Genomic DNA, 12,515 nt, shown 5'->3' with positions numbered 1-12,515 from the left:
TAGAAAAGAAACAAGAAGGCAGAGGAGGGAAGAGTACACAAGAGAGTAAAGCAATGGGTATCAACGAGATATTTGCAAATGTATTGACCTGGTGAGACCAAGTTCCAGCATTAGAGTTACCTAAATGATATACAACCTCAAAAGCTTTGTTGAATGATTTCATTATTAAAACGGAATATTCCACAGGAAGTACTATTTTACACTAAAATACTGGCTCTTGGGGATTTTAACAATATAAACATGCTCCTGCCCCATACCAGACCTACTAAATTAGAATCCTTTAGTGTAGGATAGCTCCAAAGGATTTTGATGCCCATTTAGGTAAAGAATCCCTGCCAGAGTCACTTCATGGTAAAAATGACCTACAGAACAAAATAGAAAGTATATATTTATCCTTGAAGCATGCATTTAAGTAAATCAGCTTAGTATTTTCCTAAGTTAAAACTTCTCCCAAGATGTATCCCTCTGAGTTCCACCACAGAATTTCTGTAAACGAATCCCTCACCCTTCACTTTTCCTTTCCTAAGCATATGACCCCCAGTCTGCTCAGAGAATCACTTTCCCCACACTTTCTCATAAACTTTTCTTTAAAAGTCCCACATATGTCCAGCTGCCCTATTCTACCTTTTAAAAACATTAATCCTACCCAACTAATATCTAATAATATCCTACAGAACAAAGGAACTATGAAAAAATAAAGTTCTATTAATATGCTATACAATAAACCAAGATTTATAAAAAATTGCTCTATTGCCTATTCTAATAAATATTCTAAGTATATTTATCAAATGAAATTCAAAATCACTTTTTATAAAAGATTTCTTTCAAAAGCATAAAAATTATGAACTGGGTCTATAAAAATGTAGTAAGCTAAGCTCCTTCAATTAAATCTTTACTTAGTGCTACTAAGTAGTGAACAAAGTGCTGGGCTGTGTGAAGGATACAAAGTATCTGAAAATCTCAAGAGATTTATAAACAACTTTACCAGTACTGGGATAGAAGAAAGGGGAATGGAGAAGATGGAAAGGGGTAACTAAATACCACCCAAAGATCTCTCTTTTTGGGGGAGGAGGCCTGCTGTTTCAGTTTGTTTATGACTTTAGCCAAAAACAAAGCAATGCAAGTTAGTGTTCAAATAAGTTGTGTATTAACTTTTTACCTTCTCACAAACATCTATATCAATTAATGCATATTTCCAGCCTTTTCTATTTACCTTAATGCTCTTCAGAAATTTCAACCACATCAGATTTGTGCTTCCACCACCAACGTGAAAGCCCCTGTTAACCTCTACCCTCTTCAAAAGTATTATCATTTTCCATCTGTCAGTAGGTGAAACAGTATCTCATAGTTTTTATTTATAATATTTGTACTATGTGTGAGGTTGAATACCTTTTCAGATGCTTACAAAACACTTGCATTTCCTTTTCCGAGAATTACTCAACTCATGATCTCTGCCCTCTTGATGGTTGGTCTTTTCCTAATTGGTTAGTAGGCACTTTAAATATTAAAGAAGTTAGACTCTTGTTTATTATACAAATTGCAAATATTTCTACCAGTGCCTCCATTATCAATCATCATGCTATTTTTATTTTATTTCCTTTTTGTATATATTTTATCTTCCTCAATCAAACCGCAAATCACCCCCATGAAAGATATCACATTTCTTTTCTATATTTCCAGGTGAGTGCTTTTCAGACACTTCAGATTTCAAGATCAAGTTTAAGAAGAGGAGAGATGAATGTTTTGCAGCAGACGAACAAGTATGAACATTAATTATCACAGGGGCACCTACTTGGATTGTCTGTTTAATCCCATTACATGTGGTTACAGCAAGTACAACCAAGTTCTAATAATGAGATATAGTTTATTGAACAGGGAAGAACTAGATGAACCTTTCTCCAGTTTCCTGGGCTGGTACTATGAAAACTCAGAAGCTGCTGGTGGCCATATTTTCCACTAAGAGGACTAGAAGTGGTCCTCTGCAGCAAGAGAAGGAATGAAGCAAACGTACAGAGAAGAACAGAGAAAAGATATAATGTGCCCTGCAGGCACTGGAGTCCCAGTCCTTGCATTCCATCGGACATTGGCTGCATCTTAACGATAAATCCCTTTTATAATAACTAGAATGGATTTCTATTACTTATGGCCAAAAGAGGCCTGTTTACTATAGTACTATCATTTTATAAAGGAGCATTTTAACACCTAAACCTCAGGCAGAACATGACCTCAGATTTTTTTAAAGGATGATTTATTTAATGACAGCTATGTGCCAGGAACAGGTCTAAGTCCTTGAAACATAGTGTTAATCAAAAGAGACAAGATCAGCAGGGTATGGTGGTTCAAGCTTATGATCCCAGTATTTGAGGCACTGAGGAGAGAGAATCCCTTGAGGTCAGGAGTTTGAGAGCAGCCTGGGCAACACACACAGCAAGACTCTCTCTCTACAATTTTTTTTTTTTTTTTTTCAATTAGCTGGGCATGGTGGTTGTTGCCTGTAGTCCTAGCTACCAGGAGGCTGAGGTGGGAGGATCACTTGAGACTAGGAGTTCCAGGCTGCAGTAAGCCATGATCACACCACTGCACTCCAGCCTGGGTGACAGAGTGAGATTCTATCTCAAAAAGAAAAACAAAGAGAAACAAGATCATTGATATCATGGGGCTTATATTCTAGTGAGTACGGAGATTATAAAATAATACAAAAATATAATTTCAGATAGTGATAAATAGTTTGCAGAAATTTTTAAGTAAAAAAGGTAAAGGGATAGAGGGGGATGAGGCTAGTGTCATTCTGGAAGGATGGTTAGGTAGCAACGCTTGTCTGAAAAGGTGATATTTGAACTACAACACGAAATGATGAAAAGTAGTCACTCATGTAATGATTTAGGAAAAGAGTTCCCAAAAGAGTGAACAGAGTGTAAAAGCCCTAAGTTAGGAGCAAGTCACAGCACTGATGAGGAACAAAATGAAGGGCAATGAAGATGAAATATAGCAAAAAGTGGAGGAAGAAGGTAAAGAAATGATGGATTTAAGAGGAAAAGATGTAAACTGGTGAAGGAGGGATTAAATCATGTACAAAACTAGCAAGCAGTAGAAAGGATTTGAAAATAACTTGAGCTTTATGAAATACTCATTATATTGTCTTTAATTCTCATTCTGCCTTGAATCAGAGATAACTCTGACAGGCTTTTAGAAACTTACATTCCCAAGTACTTAACACAATCCTAAAGTTAGCCAGAAATGAAAATATTCCTAAGCAGAAAGTATCTCTTCTAGTACACTACATTTAAAAAAAAAAAAAAAAAAAAAAGTAAAGAGGGAAAAAAGACTTTTTGGATAAGAGTAAAGTCATCTTTTTTTTTTTGAGACGGAATCTCACTCTGTCGCCCAGGCTGGAGTGCAGTGGCCGGATCTCAGCTCACTGCAAGCTCCGCCTCCCGGGTTTAGGCCATTCTCCTGCCTCAGCCTCCAAGTAGCTGGGACTACAGGTGCCCGCCACCTCGCCCGGCTAGATTTTTGTATTTTTTTAGTAGAGACGGGGTTTCACCGTGTCAGCCAGGATGGTCTTGATCTCCTGACCTCGTGATCCGCCCGTCTCGGCCTCCCAAAGTGCTGGGATTACAGGCTTGAGCCACCTGGCCCGGCGGAGAGTAAAGTCATCTTAAAGGAAAGAAGGAAAATAACCTAGGATTAAAGAACAATAGAAACTAATTTTGTTCTGTTCATTACTCTGTGAATATATTTACTATGATAAAGATTATAGAAAGGTCTTTGAATTAGTCTATCATAATTAAGGAAGATCATAAAACTTAAGTTCTTTCTAAACTACCGTAAATGTAGCAGCCTCTGTTTACTGAATTCATTATTATTGAATTGGACATTAACAAGGTTAAATACTGTCAGAAAAGAAAAAGTAGAAACCAGGCTTTTGACTTATCACACCTGGTAATAATGGTCACAGCTTAATGGTCAACAAAGTTGTGGGCTTTAATCTTATCTCTATGACTATGATGAAGGAAGAACCTCCCCACTGTGGTGAAATGAACACTAAAATTTAGCTTCAATACCTTCTCCTCCAAAAGCTTTTTATAAGAGGAGACCAATTTGTTTAAAGAGGTTTGGATATAGATATACTTCACAGAAGAGTGATGATCTTTCCAGATCCTTCCAGACAACTAATATCTGTGTACACTAAGCAAGTAATTAAACCTACACTGCCTCTAAGATTAATGCAAGTAAAGTCGGATCTTTGAAAGCTATAATGTATTCAGGAATCTTATCTTTCATTATGTTAGAGGCATACTTAGACCACTTAACAGTAGACTGTTAATAATACAGTATATAAAGAATGATACTTTGTAAGTATGGTGTGAGTTAAAGAAAGAAAAGTCATTAAACACCTTGAGACTTGCTTCTGAGTGCACCCTCCTCAGCACACTTAGGAGCAGTTTGGCAAAGTGCCCAGGATGATTAGCAGCCAATGTATGTAAAGGAGAAATACGGTCAAGCCCAATTGTAAAGTCTCCCCCCAGTGGTCAGATACAAGTAACAGAAAAGGAGGAAAATCATTGCAGCTTCTGTGAGACTGAACAGGAAGACTAAGCAAAACTGGTTCCTACAACAAAAAAATAAAATCTTTAATTCAATACTAGCACCATATCAGGGAACAGATCTCTTGTGCTTATCTGCTCTTATATTTATAAATGTGAAGACTACTTTTCTAAAGAAAGAACCTACAGTTAAAACAAAAGTAGCATAATTTTTCTCTGCATAAGTTTTAAGGAATAATTGACATATTCCCAAATAGCTCAATATTTACCAAACGGGTAAGTGTTCATTCTTCCTGAAATAAACAGCACATCACTTACATGGTTAACTATACTTACCTGCAGTAGAGTTCTGATTAAAAAAAAAAAAATCTAAACACTCATCAAATGAATCACTCTGGAAAGAAAAACTATTAACTATTATATACCTAATGTGAATTTTACAAGATACTCTTTTTCAAAAACCACCTAGCAATAGGTAATTTATATTAGAGTAAGTGATGTCAAAAGTATAAATGGGTCCTCTTACCTCTTCTAATTTTATTTTCTTGCTGTTTTTTTACAATTAGCCTTTGACTAGCACTAACCCTGTATTATTTGTAACTCTCTCAGCAATAATATGATGCTACTCAATTTTAACAAAGTTCAGATGTCAAAAATATGAAAGGCATTTAATTAAAACATCTGTTGTCTTCTGCTAATCCATTATTAAGTAGTAAAGCATGTAAAGGGATAGTAAATATTCAAACAAGCAACTTCAATTTTAAAACAACTTTTAAAAAAGATAACACAGAGTCACAATTATGTCTTCTCGGTTATCTCAAGCTAAAAAGAGGGGGAGTCGGGAGAGAAAGAGGCAGGCTATGTAGTGTTCTGGAACAATTTCAGCCTAAAATGAGACTCAGAAGCAAACTGCTCCCTCAAATGTTTAAAAATATGATTCATTTAAAAAAATTCAGCAGTTGGCCTAAAGGAAAAAAAAAGATTCTGTCTTATATAGAGCTACTAGACTTGCTTAAGCACCTTAATTTTTCCAGTGTTGATTTAACCTAGAATGTAAAATAATTCATTTTGACATTTCAGATGGAAAAGAATTCAGTGGCATCAGTAAGGACACATACACACCTCTTTCATAAAGATGGTGTGCAGTCTCCATAGGACGAAATTGAGCAATTAAAAGTGTTACCATTTGTGTATTATGTAACCGTAGTCTAGAATAAAAGAAACATGGACCTTAAAGAGTAACACATCGTGCGAACACGCATGCAAACACCTACTTAAATATATGACAGATTTAAGGTACAGATGACCTCAAAATGACACAACCCACAAAAGTTCTTTGTTTACTGTTAATAAGGCCTCTGAAGACATAACTATAACCAGGCCGACTACCCTATCATCATTGCACAGTAGAAGACTACAATAAGCAATATTACTTGAGATTCGTTGCTATACCTATATACGGAAACTATATACCGCATTACTAACAATGTTACTTCGCCTGGTATATCCGACCAACATAAGTTTACAAATTATTTGCAAGATTTCACGGGAAGAAATGGCTGCTAAATCATACCCCAATTGAAGAGCATTTTAACGCACCCCAAACGTTCTCAGCAACATTACAAGACCACTTGTAATATACTTGAAGCACAAAGTAAAATTCCAACACTCTCCAAAGGCGTAGGAAAGAAAAGAAACGTGGCTAGCCTGACCTTACCCGGCTGTTTGTAAGTAATGCGGAGAATTTTCTGAGCTTCCCCGTCAGTCTTCAATTCTCTTCCTCGCTTCACCCCCTCCCCCTACACAGATGCACACCCAACTGATGGAAGTTTAACAAATGTAATCTCGAGCTGCAATCCCAGAAACTGGTAGGATTGAGAATAAACTCCCAAAAAAGTATTAAAAACTCCTTCTGCAAAAAACATCTACCAACCAATCTACATCCTGTCACCACACGATAGGATACCTCAATCGACTCCCCTGCTGACCCTCCACCCAGCCAAAATAAAAAAAGCCCCGGCACCTATATGGTTTCCGACAAACGTACCCAGGATCCGCGAGCACGATCCCAGCAGCAAACGCCCCCGGGGCAGCGTGTGCTCGGCCCAAAGCCACTTTGGCCAAACAACTGGAGTCTCGTACCTCGGAAGTAGCGGCGGTAGTTGCAGAAAGCCTCCTCCCCCAGGAACTCAGAGCTCGGGAGAGAACCGGGAGCCGGGAGAATCGCCCCCTCCTGGGACAGACCCCGGAGGTGTCAGTCACAGCAACGCCGCCCCCGGGCCAGCTCTCCATCCAGGCTCCACCGCGACTCCCGCCGCAGAGGTGTCGGCACCCGAGTTCCGCGCCCGATGGGGCCCCGCGCGTCTGCGGCCCTAGCCCCAGCCGGGGCCGCGCCGGGGAGCGCGTGGGGAACGACGGCCAGCAGCATGGGCCAGACACGTTGCCGAGCTCGGGCCCGGCCGGACGCTCGCCGGCAGCCAGAGAGCCAGGAGCCCGGCAGAGCACCCCTTCCGCGCGGGCCGGGTTGGGGGCGGCCAGCAGCTTCCCCGCTCGCGCCGCCGCCGCCGCCGCCTCCGCCTCCCCAGCCCCTCTTCCCCGCGCCCGCCGAAGCCCAGGTGCCGAGGGGCGGGGCGGGCCAGGGCCCCCGCGTGGCTCGCCGCGGCGAGCAACAGGGCGCCCCCGGCCGGCCCAGCGCGCGGCGCGACCGTTACCCGAGCGGCGTGGGGGCCCCGACAACTCACCGGCTCGCACCTCAGCCGCCTCCGCGCCGCCGCTGCCGCCGCTCCCAGTCGCTCCCCGCCGCGGCTGCTCTCCCTCAGCCACAGGCGCCGCCGAGCAACCCCATCTGCAAACTCGTGGCTCGTAGTTGGGAATTGGAAATGCGTCTCTCACTGCCCTCCGCCTCCCTCTCTCTCCTCCCGCTCCCTCGCTCCCCACTCTGCCCCAGCTCCGGTCGCCCCCGCCGCTGCCTCCGCGCGCGCGGCCAGCCTCCCCTCAGCCGCCCTCCTCCTCCTCCTCCTCCCCCCCTCCGCCTCCCGTCGCCGCCGCTGGGGCGCGCTTCCAGCCGGCCTCGCGCGTGCGCCGGACGCCAGGGAGCGCGCGCTCGTGCGCGAGGAGGCGCCACCGCCTCCGGGAAGCCCGGCCCCGCCCCTCCCGCCGCGGTGCGGCGCCCAGGTGGAGCCCCCTCCCAGCCTCCGAACGTCTGGGCTGACTGAGCTCTGCGTCCAGCCGCCTAGCTTCAGGGGCCCCGGCCCTGCGCACGCCCTGGGGCCGCTGCCGCGCCCGCGAAAGGGGGCTGGTTGGACCCAGTCCCCGCCGGGTCTCCTGGGCCGAAATCGCCGCTGTCACTCAGCGTTTACCGGTGGGCAAGATACTCTGCGGGGCATAAAAGAGGCTCCGCCCTGACCTTTCTGAGAGTTTTACATTCAAGAACCCGGTCATGGGGCACAAAAGAGAAATGGAACGAGAAGAAAAGCCTCTGGAAAAATCTCCCCCTCCCCCTTCACAGACTCCCCTGGATCTGATTTGTATTTGGCAGGTTCTACGGCGCTGACTGTGTGTCCTTCATTAATTTTCTCCCAAAGGCCCGACCAGGCAGTGTGATTCACAACCGAGGAAATGGATGGACACTGGCTCTTTTCATAGCACCGAGGCTCCCGTGGAACTCCCTGGGCCGGCTTTGCCAGACACTCCCTGGACGCAGTTGTTCAGCTCCTCCCCAGCACCTGGGCTTCCCAGACCTCAAAAGGGTGGGGTTGGGGAGGGCATGCCATCCTTTCAGCCTGGACTCTGCGTAGAGCCTGGTGAACTGTGATGAGTGTCCGGATGACACATTTTGACAGGAGTGCAGATTTAATTTTTCAGTTGAAAGGAACTGAGCAATGTACTGCAGCAGAGACTTCTGGCTAGAAAAACACAGCAAGGCAGCCAGAGAACTTCCGATCCCCTTAAAAGAGCTCTGTAAACCCTCAGAACTGTGACAGGCGGCTTTTGGAAAAACTATTGTGCTCTTCCTAAAATTGAAGAATGTAATTTACATGTTACAAAATGCTTACTGCAGTCTTTTCAAACCATGAATGTAGAAAGTGCAAGTCAAACTTTACGTGTGAGGGATGTCATCAGGTGGCCTCCTCTGTGCAGCCTTTCCTGGCTTCTTTTGGGCAACTTGCACAAACCAGACCATTGATAAATGTTTGCAGAATAAATGCGTGCATCGTAGCCCTTTGGATTCAGAGATGGAGTTATAAGTTATATTGTCTCCTCTCTTTATGAATGTGGCAGGCATGGAAGGGAGAGAGAAAATACTATTGATGAGATGTATTAAGAAGGTCCAGTGTCCAAAACAGAGATTTTTGTGTTTATCCTCAACCAAGCATCAAAGATTAATTTGCTTTTCCATTAGGATCATTAATTTTGCAAACCAACATGCAGGGGGGCCTTGTACAGCGTTACTTTAGAACCTTCTTTCCTGGAACCACAAACCCAGGCAAAGGTAATTGGAAGCATTTAAGGAGACTCAAACGTGCCCAGGGCACAGAGTAGCTTTGGGCCTCCTGTAGTCAGGGTGGCTGGATGAAATGAAGTGGAGTGGGCTCGGAGCCCAAGGCAGCGACAAAGTGGAAGGATGGGGTTTGTCCTCTCAGGTGTCAGCAAGACCTTTCAGGTCCTTCTTGCTGCCCCAGGCCCACTTGCTTCCCACAGGACACCCATGGGTCCTCCCTGCTGTACCCTACCCAGGCTTGTGAACTCTTCCCTTCTGATCCTTACCTTAACACATCCCCTTGGACCCAGCTATTTAGTTACTTGCCCTAAGCTCCTCTGGGGTTGGGGTGGGAGTTGGGGTATGAATGTCATTTCCAGATGTGTTACTGATCCTTAATACTGCACTTGTATTTCCTCAAGGATCTTCTGGAAACAATGTCCTAACCTACTCTACCCCTGCTCCCTGCAAGTAGAATGATGTTAACTGAGGAAGTTTTAGGGAGGGAGGGTTAGGGGAGGCTCTGACCCTCAAATTACATGCAGACGTACCTGACTTAAAGCTGGTACCATTCCTGGCCAACTGCTTTATTCTGCATCTACCAGAGACCCACCATTTGGGAGCAGGAATACAGGAACAATTATCTTACATTTACAGTTCCAAGTCTGTGCTCTAAGTAATGACAGCAGCTATCAGATGGAGGCTTATCACCGCTGTAAGACTCAGCTTCATTCTTAGAATCAGAAAAATGATTTTGCTCCAATAACTATCTTCGATTGCTTCCCTCAGGAAGCTCTTGCTGGTGAAGTTCCTCTCTCAGTGTCTCTATTTCATCAAATACTCATACACAGTTAAATAAGGAAACACTATTTCCTTTTACAAATAATAGTCCCAGTTTATAACATTCTGCCCTTCCTCTAAACTTTAAAGGTGGGACATGCCAGGATAAATTTAAAGTGTTCTCAATTAAACATTGGAACTCCCATCATTGCTTCCTAACTCAGCTTTCTGAGAGGTCATCAAACTGAGACACCACCATCCATTTCCCATACCCATTACAAATTCTTCATTCCAAGAAAGGGGAATAATATGATTGAGAATGATGGTGGATCTTTCTCTTCAGTTCATTAATAGTCTGACTTTTCATTTCCTTCAAGGTTACTCTAAAGGGATCGTAATTTTACCACAGCCCGGTATCTCCCAATGGTAATTCAATTTAAAATCTGAATTTAGATTCTTAATTCAGGAGCATCCATCACTCACTTTTGTTTCCCCCTTCAAATATAAACAACATGTACTTTTAATGTGATTACATTTTCTTTTCTCTGCTGACCTGCTTTGCTCCTACAGAAATTGAGAATTTTGCTAATAGCCCCAAATTTTAGCAAAAGCAAATCCTGTGTGCTTGTTTTTCAACTAATCTATTATAGTAAAAGCAGTGACACTCCTGGAGGATAGCTTTATTTAAAAATGCAACTGGCATGCATCACAAAGTTCAACCAAGTTTTCCTTCGGAATACTTTATTTAGCTTCACCCCTTTTATCTCTGCTCACAAAGCTAGGTCAGATTCCAATTTCCAGCCTCCTGGCTAACCTTTCTAATTCTAGCCTTTCTCTTGCTTCCTTGCTATTTATCCCATACTGAGAGCAGTGCTTCTTAATTTTTGGCTCTTTATTGAAATCACCCAGAGAACTTTAAGAAACAAAACAAAGCACTGATGCTTTGGTACCACCCCAGACTTAATTACTCTGGAGCACAGCCTGGGCGCCAGGAGTTTTCAGAGCTCTCCAGGTAATTCTAATATGCAGACAGGGTTAAGAACTATGGAAATGAATCATCTTCCAAACAACATTTATACCAAGTCTTCTCAAAACACTGGGGTAGCTCCAAATTACCTCGAGTAATCAAATTAAAATTCCTAATCCCATGCTTTAAGACTCTTTGCCAATTGACTAGAATAGTCCCCTTTCAAAACAGCTTAAATTTATCTCCTTTCTAAAGCTTCTCCAGATTAGTCTCACCTGGCTGCCTGAAGATCACCGTTCCCAGCTCTGAGCATCCTAAGTGGCACTGGTTTACAAACCCTTGGACCTCAGTTGATTGTGGGCATTATTGTTTTAATCTTACTTTCACAGATATCTGTCAGAGGCTTTTCTTATAATCATCTAAATCTTTCCAAAAGTCCCACTGGGTCAACTATCTCAAACAGAAATGTCTTAGCAGAACTTTCTCCTCTAAACTAGCTGTCTGAAAAAACATTTCCTGATACAATGGCAGTTCTTTTTTTTTTTTTTTTAATCATCACAGTTACAGCCAAGCATTGTAAGAACTTGAGTTTTGGGGTTGTTTGGTTTTTCCTTAAAAAAGAAAACTATACATCTCAGCATATCACCTTGACTTTTCTTACCATTATTTGTTTATTTTAGACATTGGAATTGGGTTTGCACACCCACTTCTCCACTGAAACTACTGTTTCCATCACAATTAACATTTTCATTCATGTGTTCATTCAGTCATTCACTCATTTACTAGTGAAGCATATTGAAAATAAAAAAAATTAGCAATATCAAGTAGTCCCTACCTAATGGTGAAGAATAATAAGCAAAATATTACATATTAAGTGCTATGCCAGGTGTCTTAATAGTATATGACAGAATTAGTGGGGAGAGTCTTTGCTTAGTGTTCATGCCATTGAACTTCTCTGCAGTATTTGAGGCGGTTAATCTGTCATACCCTCACTCTCTAAACCTCTCCTTTCCTTTAACTTCCCTGATACCATACCACCTGGGAGCTCTTTTGATCTCTCTGACTGTTCCATCTCTGACCCTTACCTTGTTGCATTATCTCCTCCTACTTCCTAAAGAAAAATATTCCCCTAGAATGCAATAAATGTTTGAGGAGAAACTGTAAAAAGAGCAGATAGCACTGTTTATCTTGAGAATCCCAGGGATCCTTACGACTCTAGCACCAATGCTTCCACATCTGTATCTATTCTCCCTTGAGGCATATTTTCAACTCACTGTTGAAAATCTCCATCTAGATAAGCTACTTGTGGGTCGCTCCTGCTGGTTTTTCTGGCAACTTCCTTTCCTTTACCTCCTTTTACTGTCTCCTGAACAAATACATATTCAAATCCCTTGCAGCCCACCTTCTCAAAATTATAGGAATGGATTCTCTTATTTATTTCCTTTAGTCCTACAGAGTCTCCTAACTCATCTCCCTGCCTCAGGGCCTCCTTGCCCTAATCTCATCTGTACCTGACTGCCAGGTGCCAGTCATTTTATCCCTGTCTCCTCACTGCCTATGGGACTCCATTCACTAGGTCATTCACAATGACAGTCAAAGCTTCCCTGTTTGGATATTCTAGTTAGTCATATCTTGTACCTTTATGTTTCCACCCCTGTTTTTGCCTTCTGCCATCTCTGCTAGCTAAAATCCAAGCGTGTGCGCTCATCTCACACCCTCCTTTTCCATGAAACCCTTTCTG

The 12,515-nt window shown here is 42.8% G+C and overlaps 1 protein-coding gene across 8 annotated transcripts in view; it reads right to left on the bottom strand.

Annotated features, from left to right (window-relative positions):
• MPP6 (membrane palmitoylated protein 6) overlaps positions 1 to 7,494 on the bottom strand; it is a 111,034-nt gene extending 103,540 nt beyond the window's left edge. For 2 of the 8 annotated variants that reach the window (XM_033192543.1, XM_033192540.1), the window contains exons 1-2: positions 7,289 to 7,456; positions 6,595 to 6,742 (exon numbers count right to left, since the gene is read on the bottom strand). The gene's annotated coding sequence lies outside the window, so the exon portion shown is untranslated. Of the gene's footprint in view, positions 1 to 5,669; positions 5,691 to 6,594; positions 6,743 to 7,288 lie in introns of those variants that run through there. The other 6 variants (XM_033192546.1, XM_033192547.1, XM_033192535.1 and 3 more) reach the window with 6 other exon arrangements.
• Between the last annotated feature and the right edge of the window lie 5,021 nt (positions 7,495 to 12,515).

This window comes from Trachypithecus francoisi, unplaced genomic scaffold, assembly GCF_009764315.1.
Source record: "Trachypithecus francoisi isolate TF-2019V2 unplaced genomic scaffold, Tfra_2.0 Lachesis_group4, whole genome shotgun sequence".
NCBI classification, from domain to species: Eukaryota; Metazoa; Chordata; class Mammalia; order Primates; family Cercopithecidae; genus Trachypithecus; species Trachypithecus francoisi.
The sequence above is the reverse complement of the archived record's forward strand: the minus strand, read 5'-3'. Positions and strand labels throughout refer to the sequence as shown.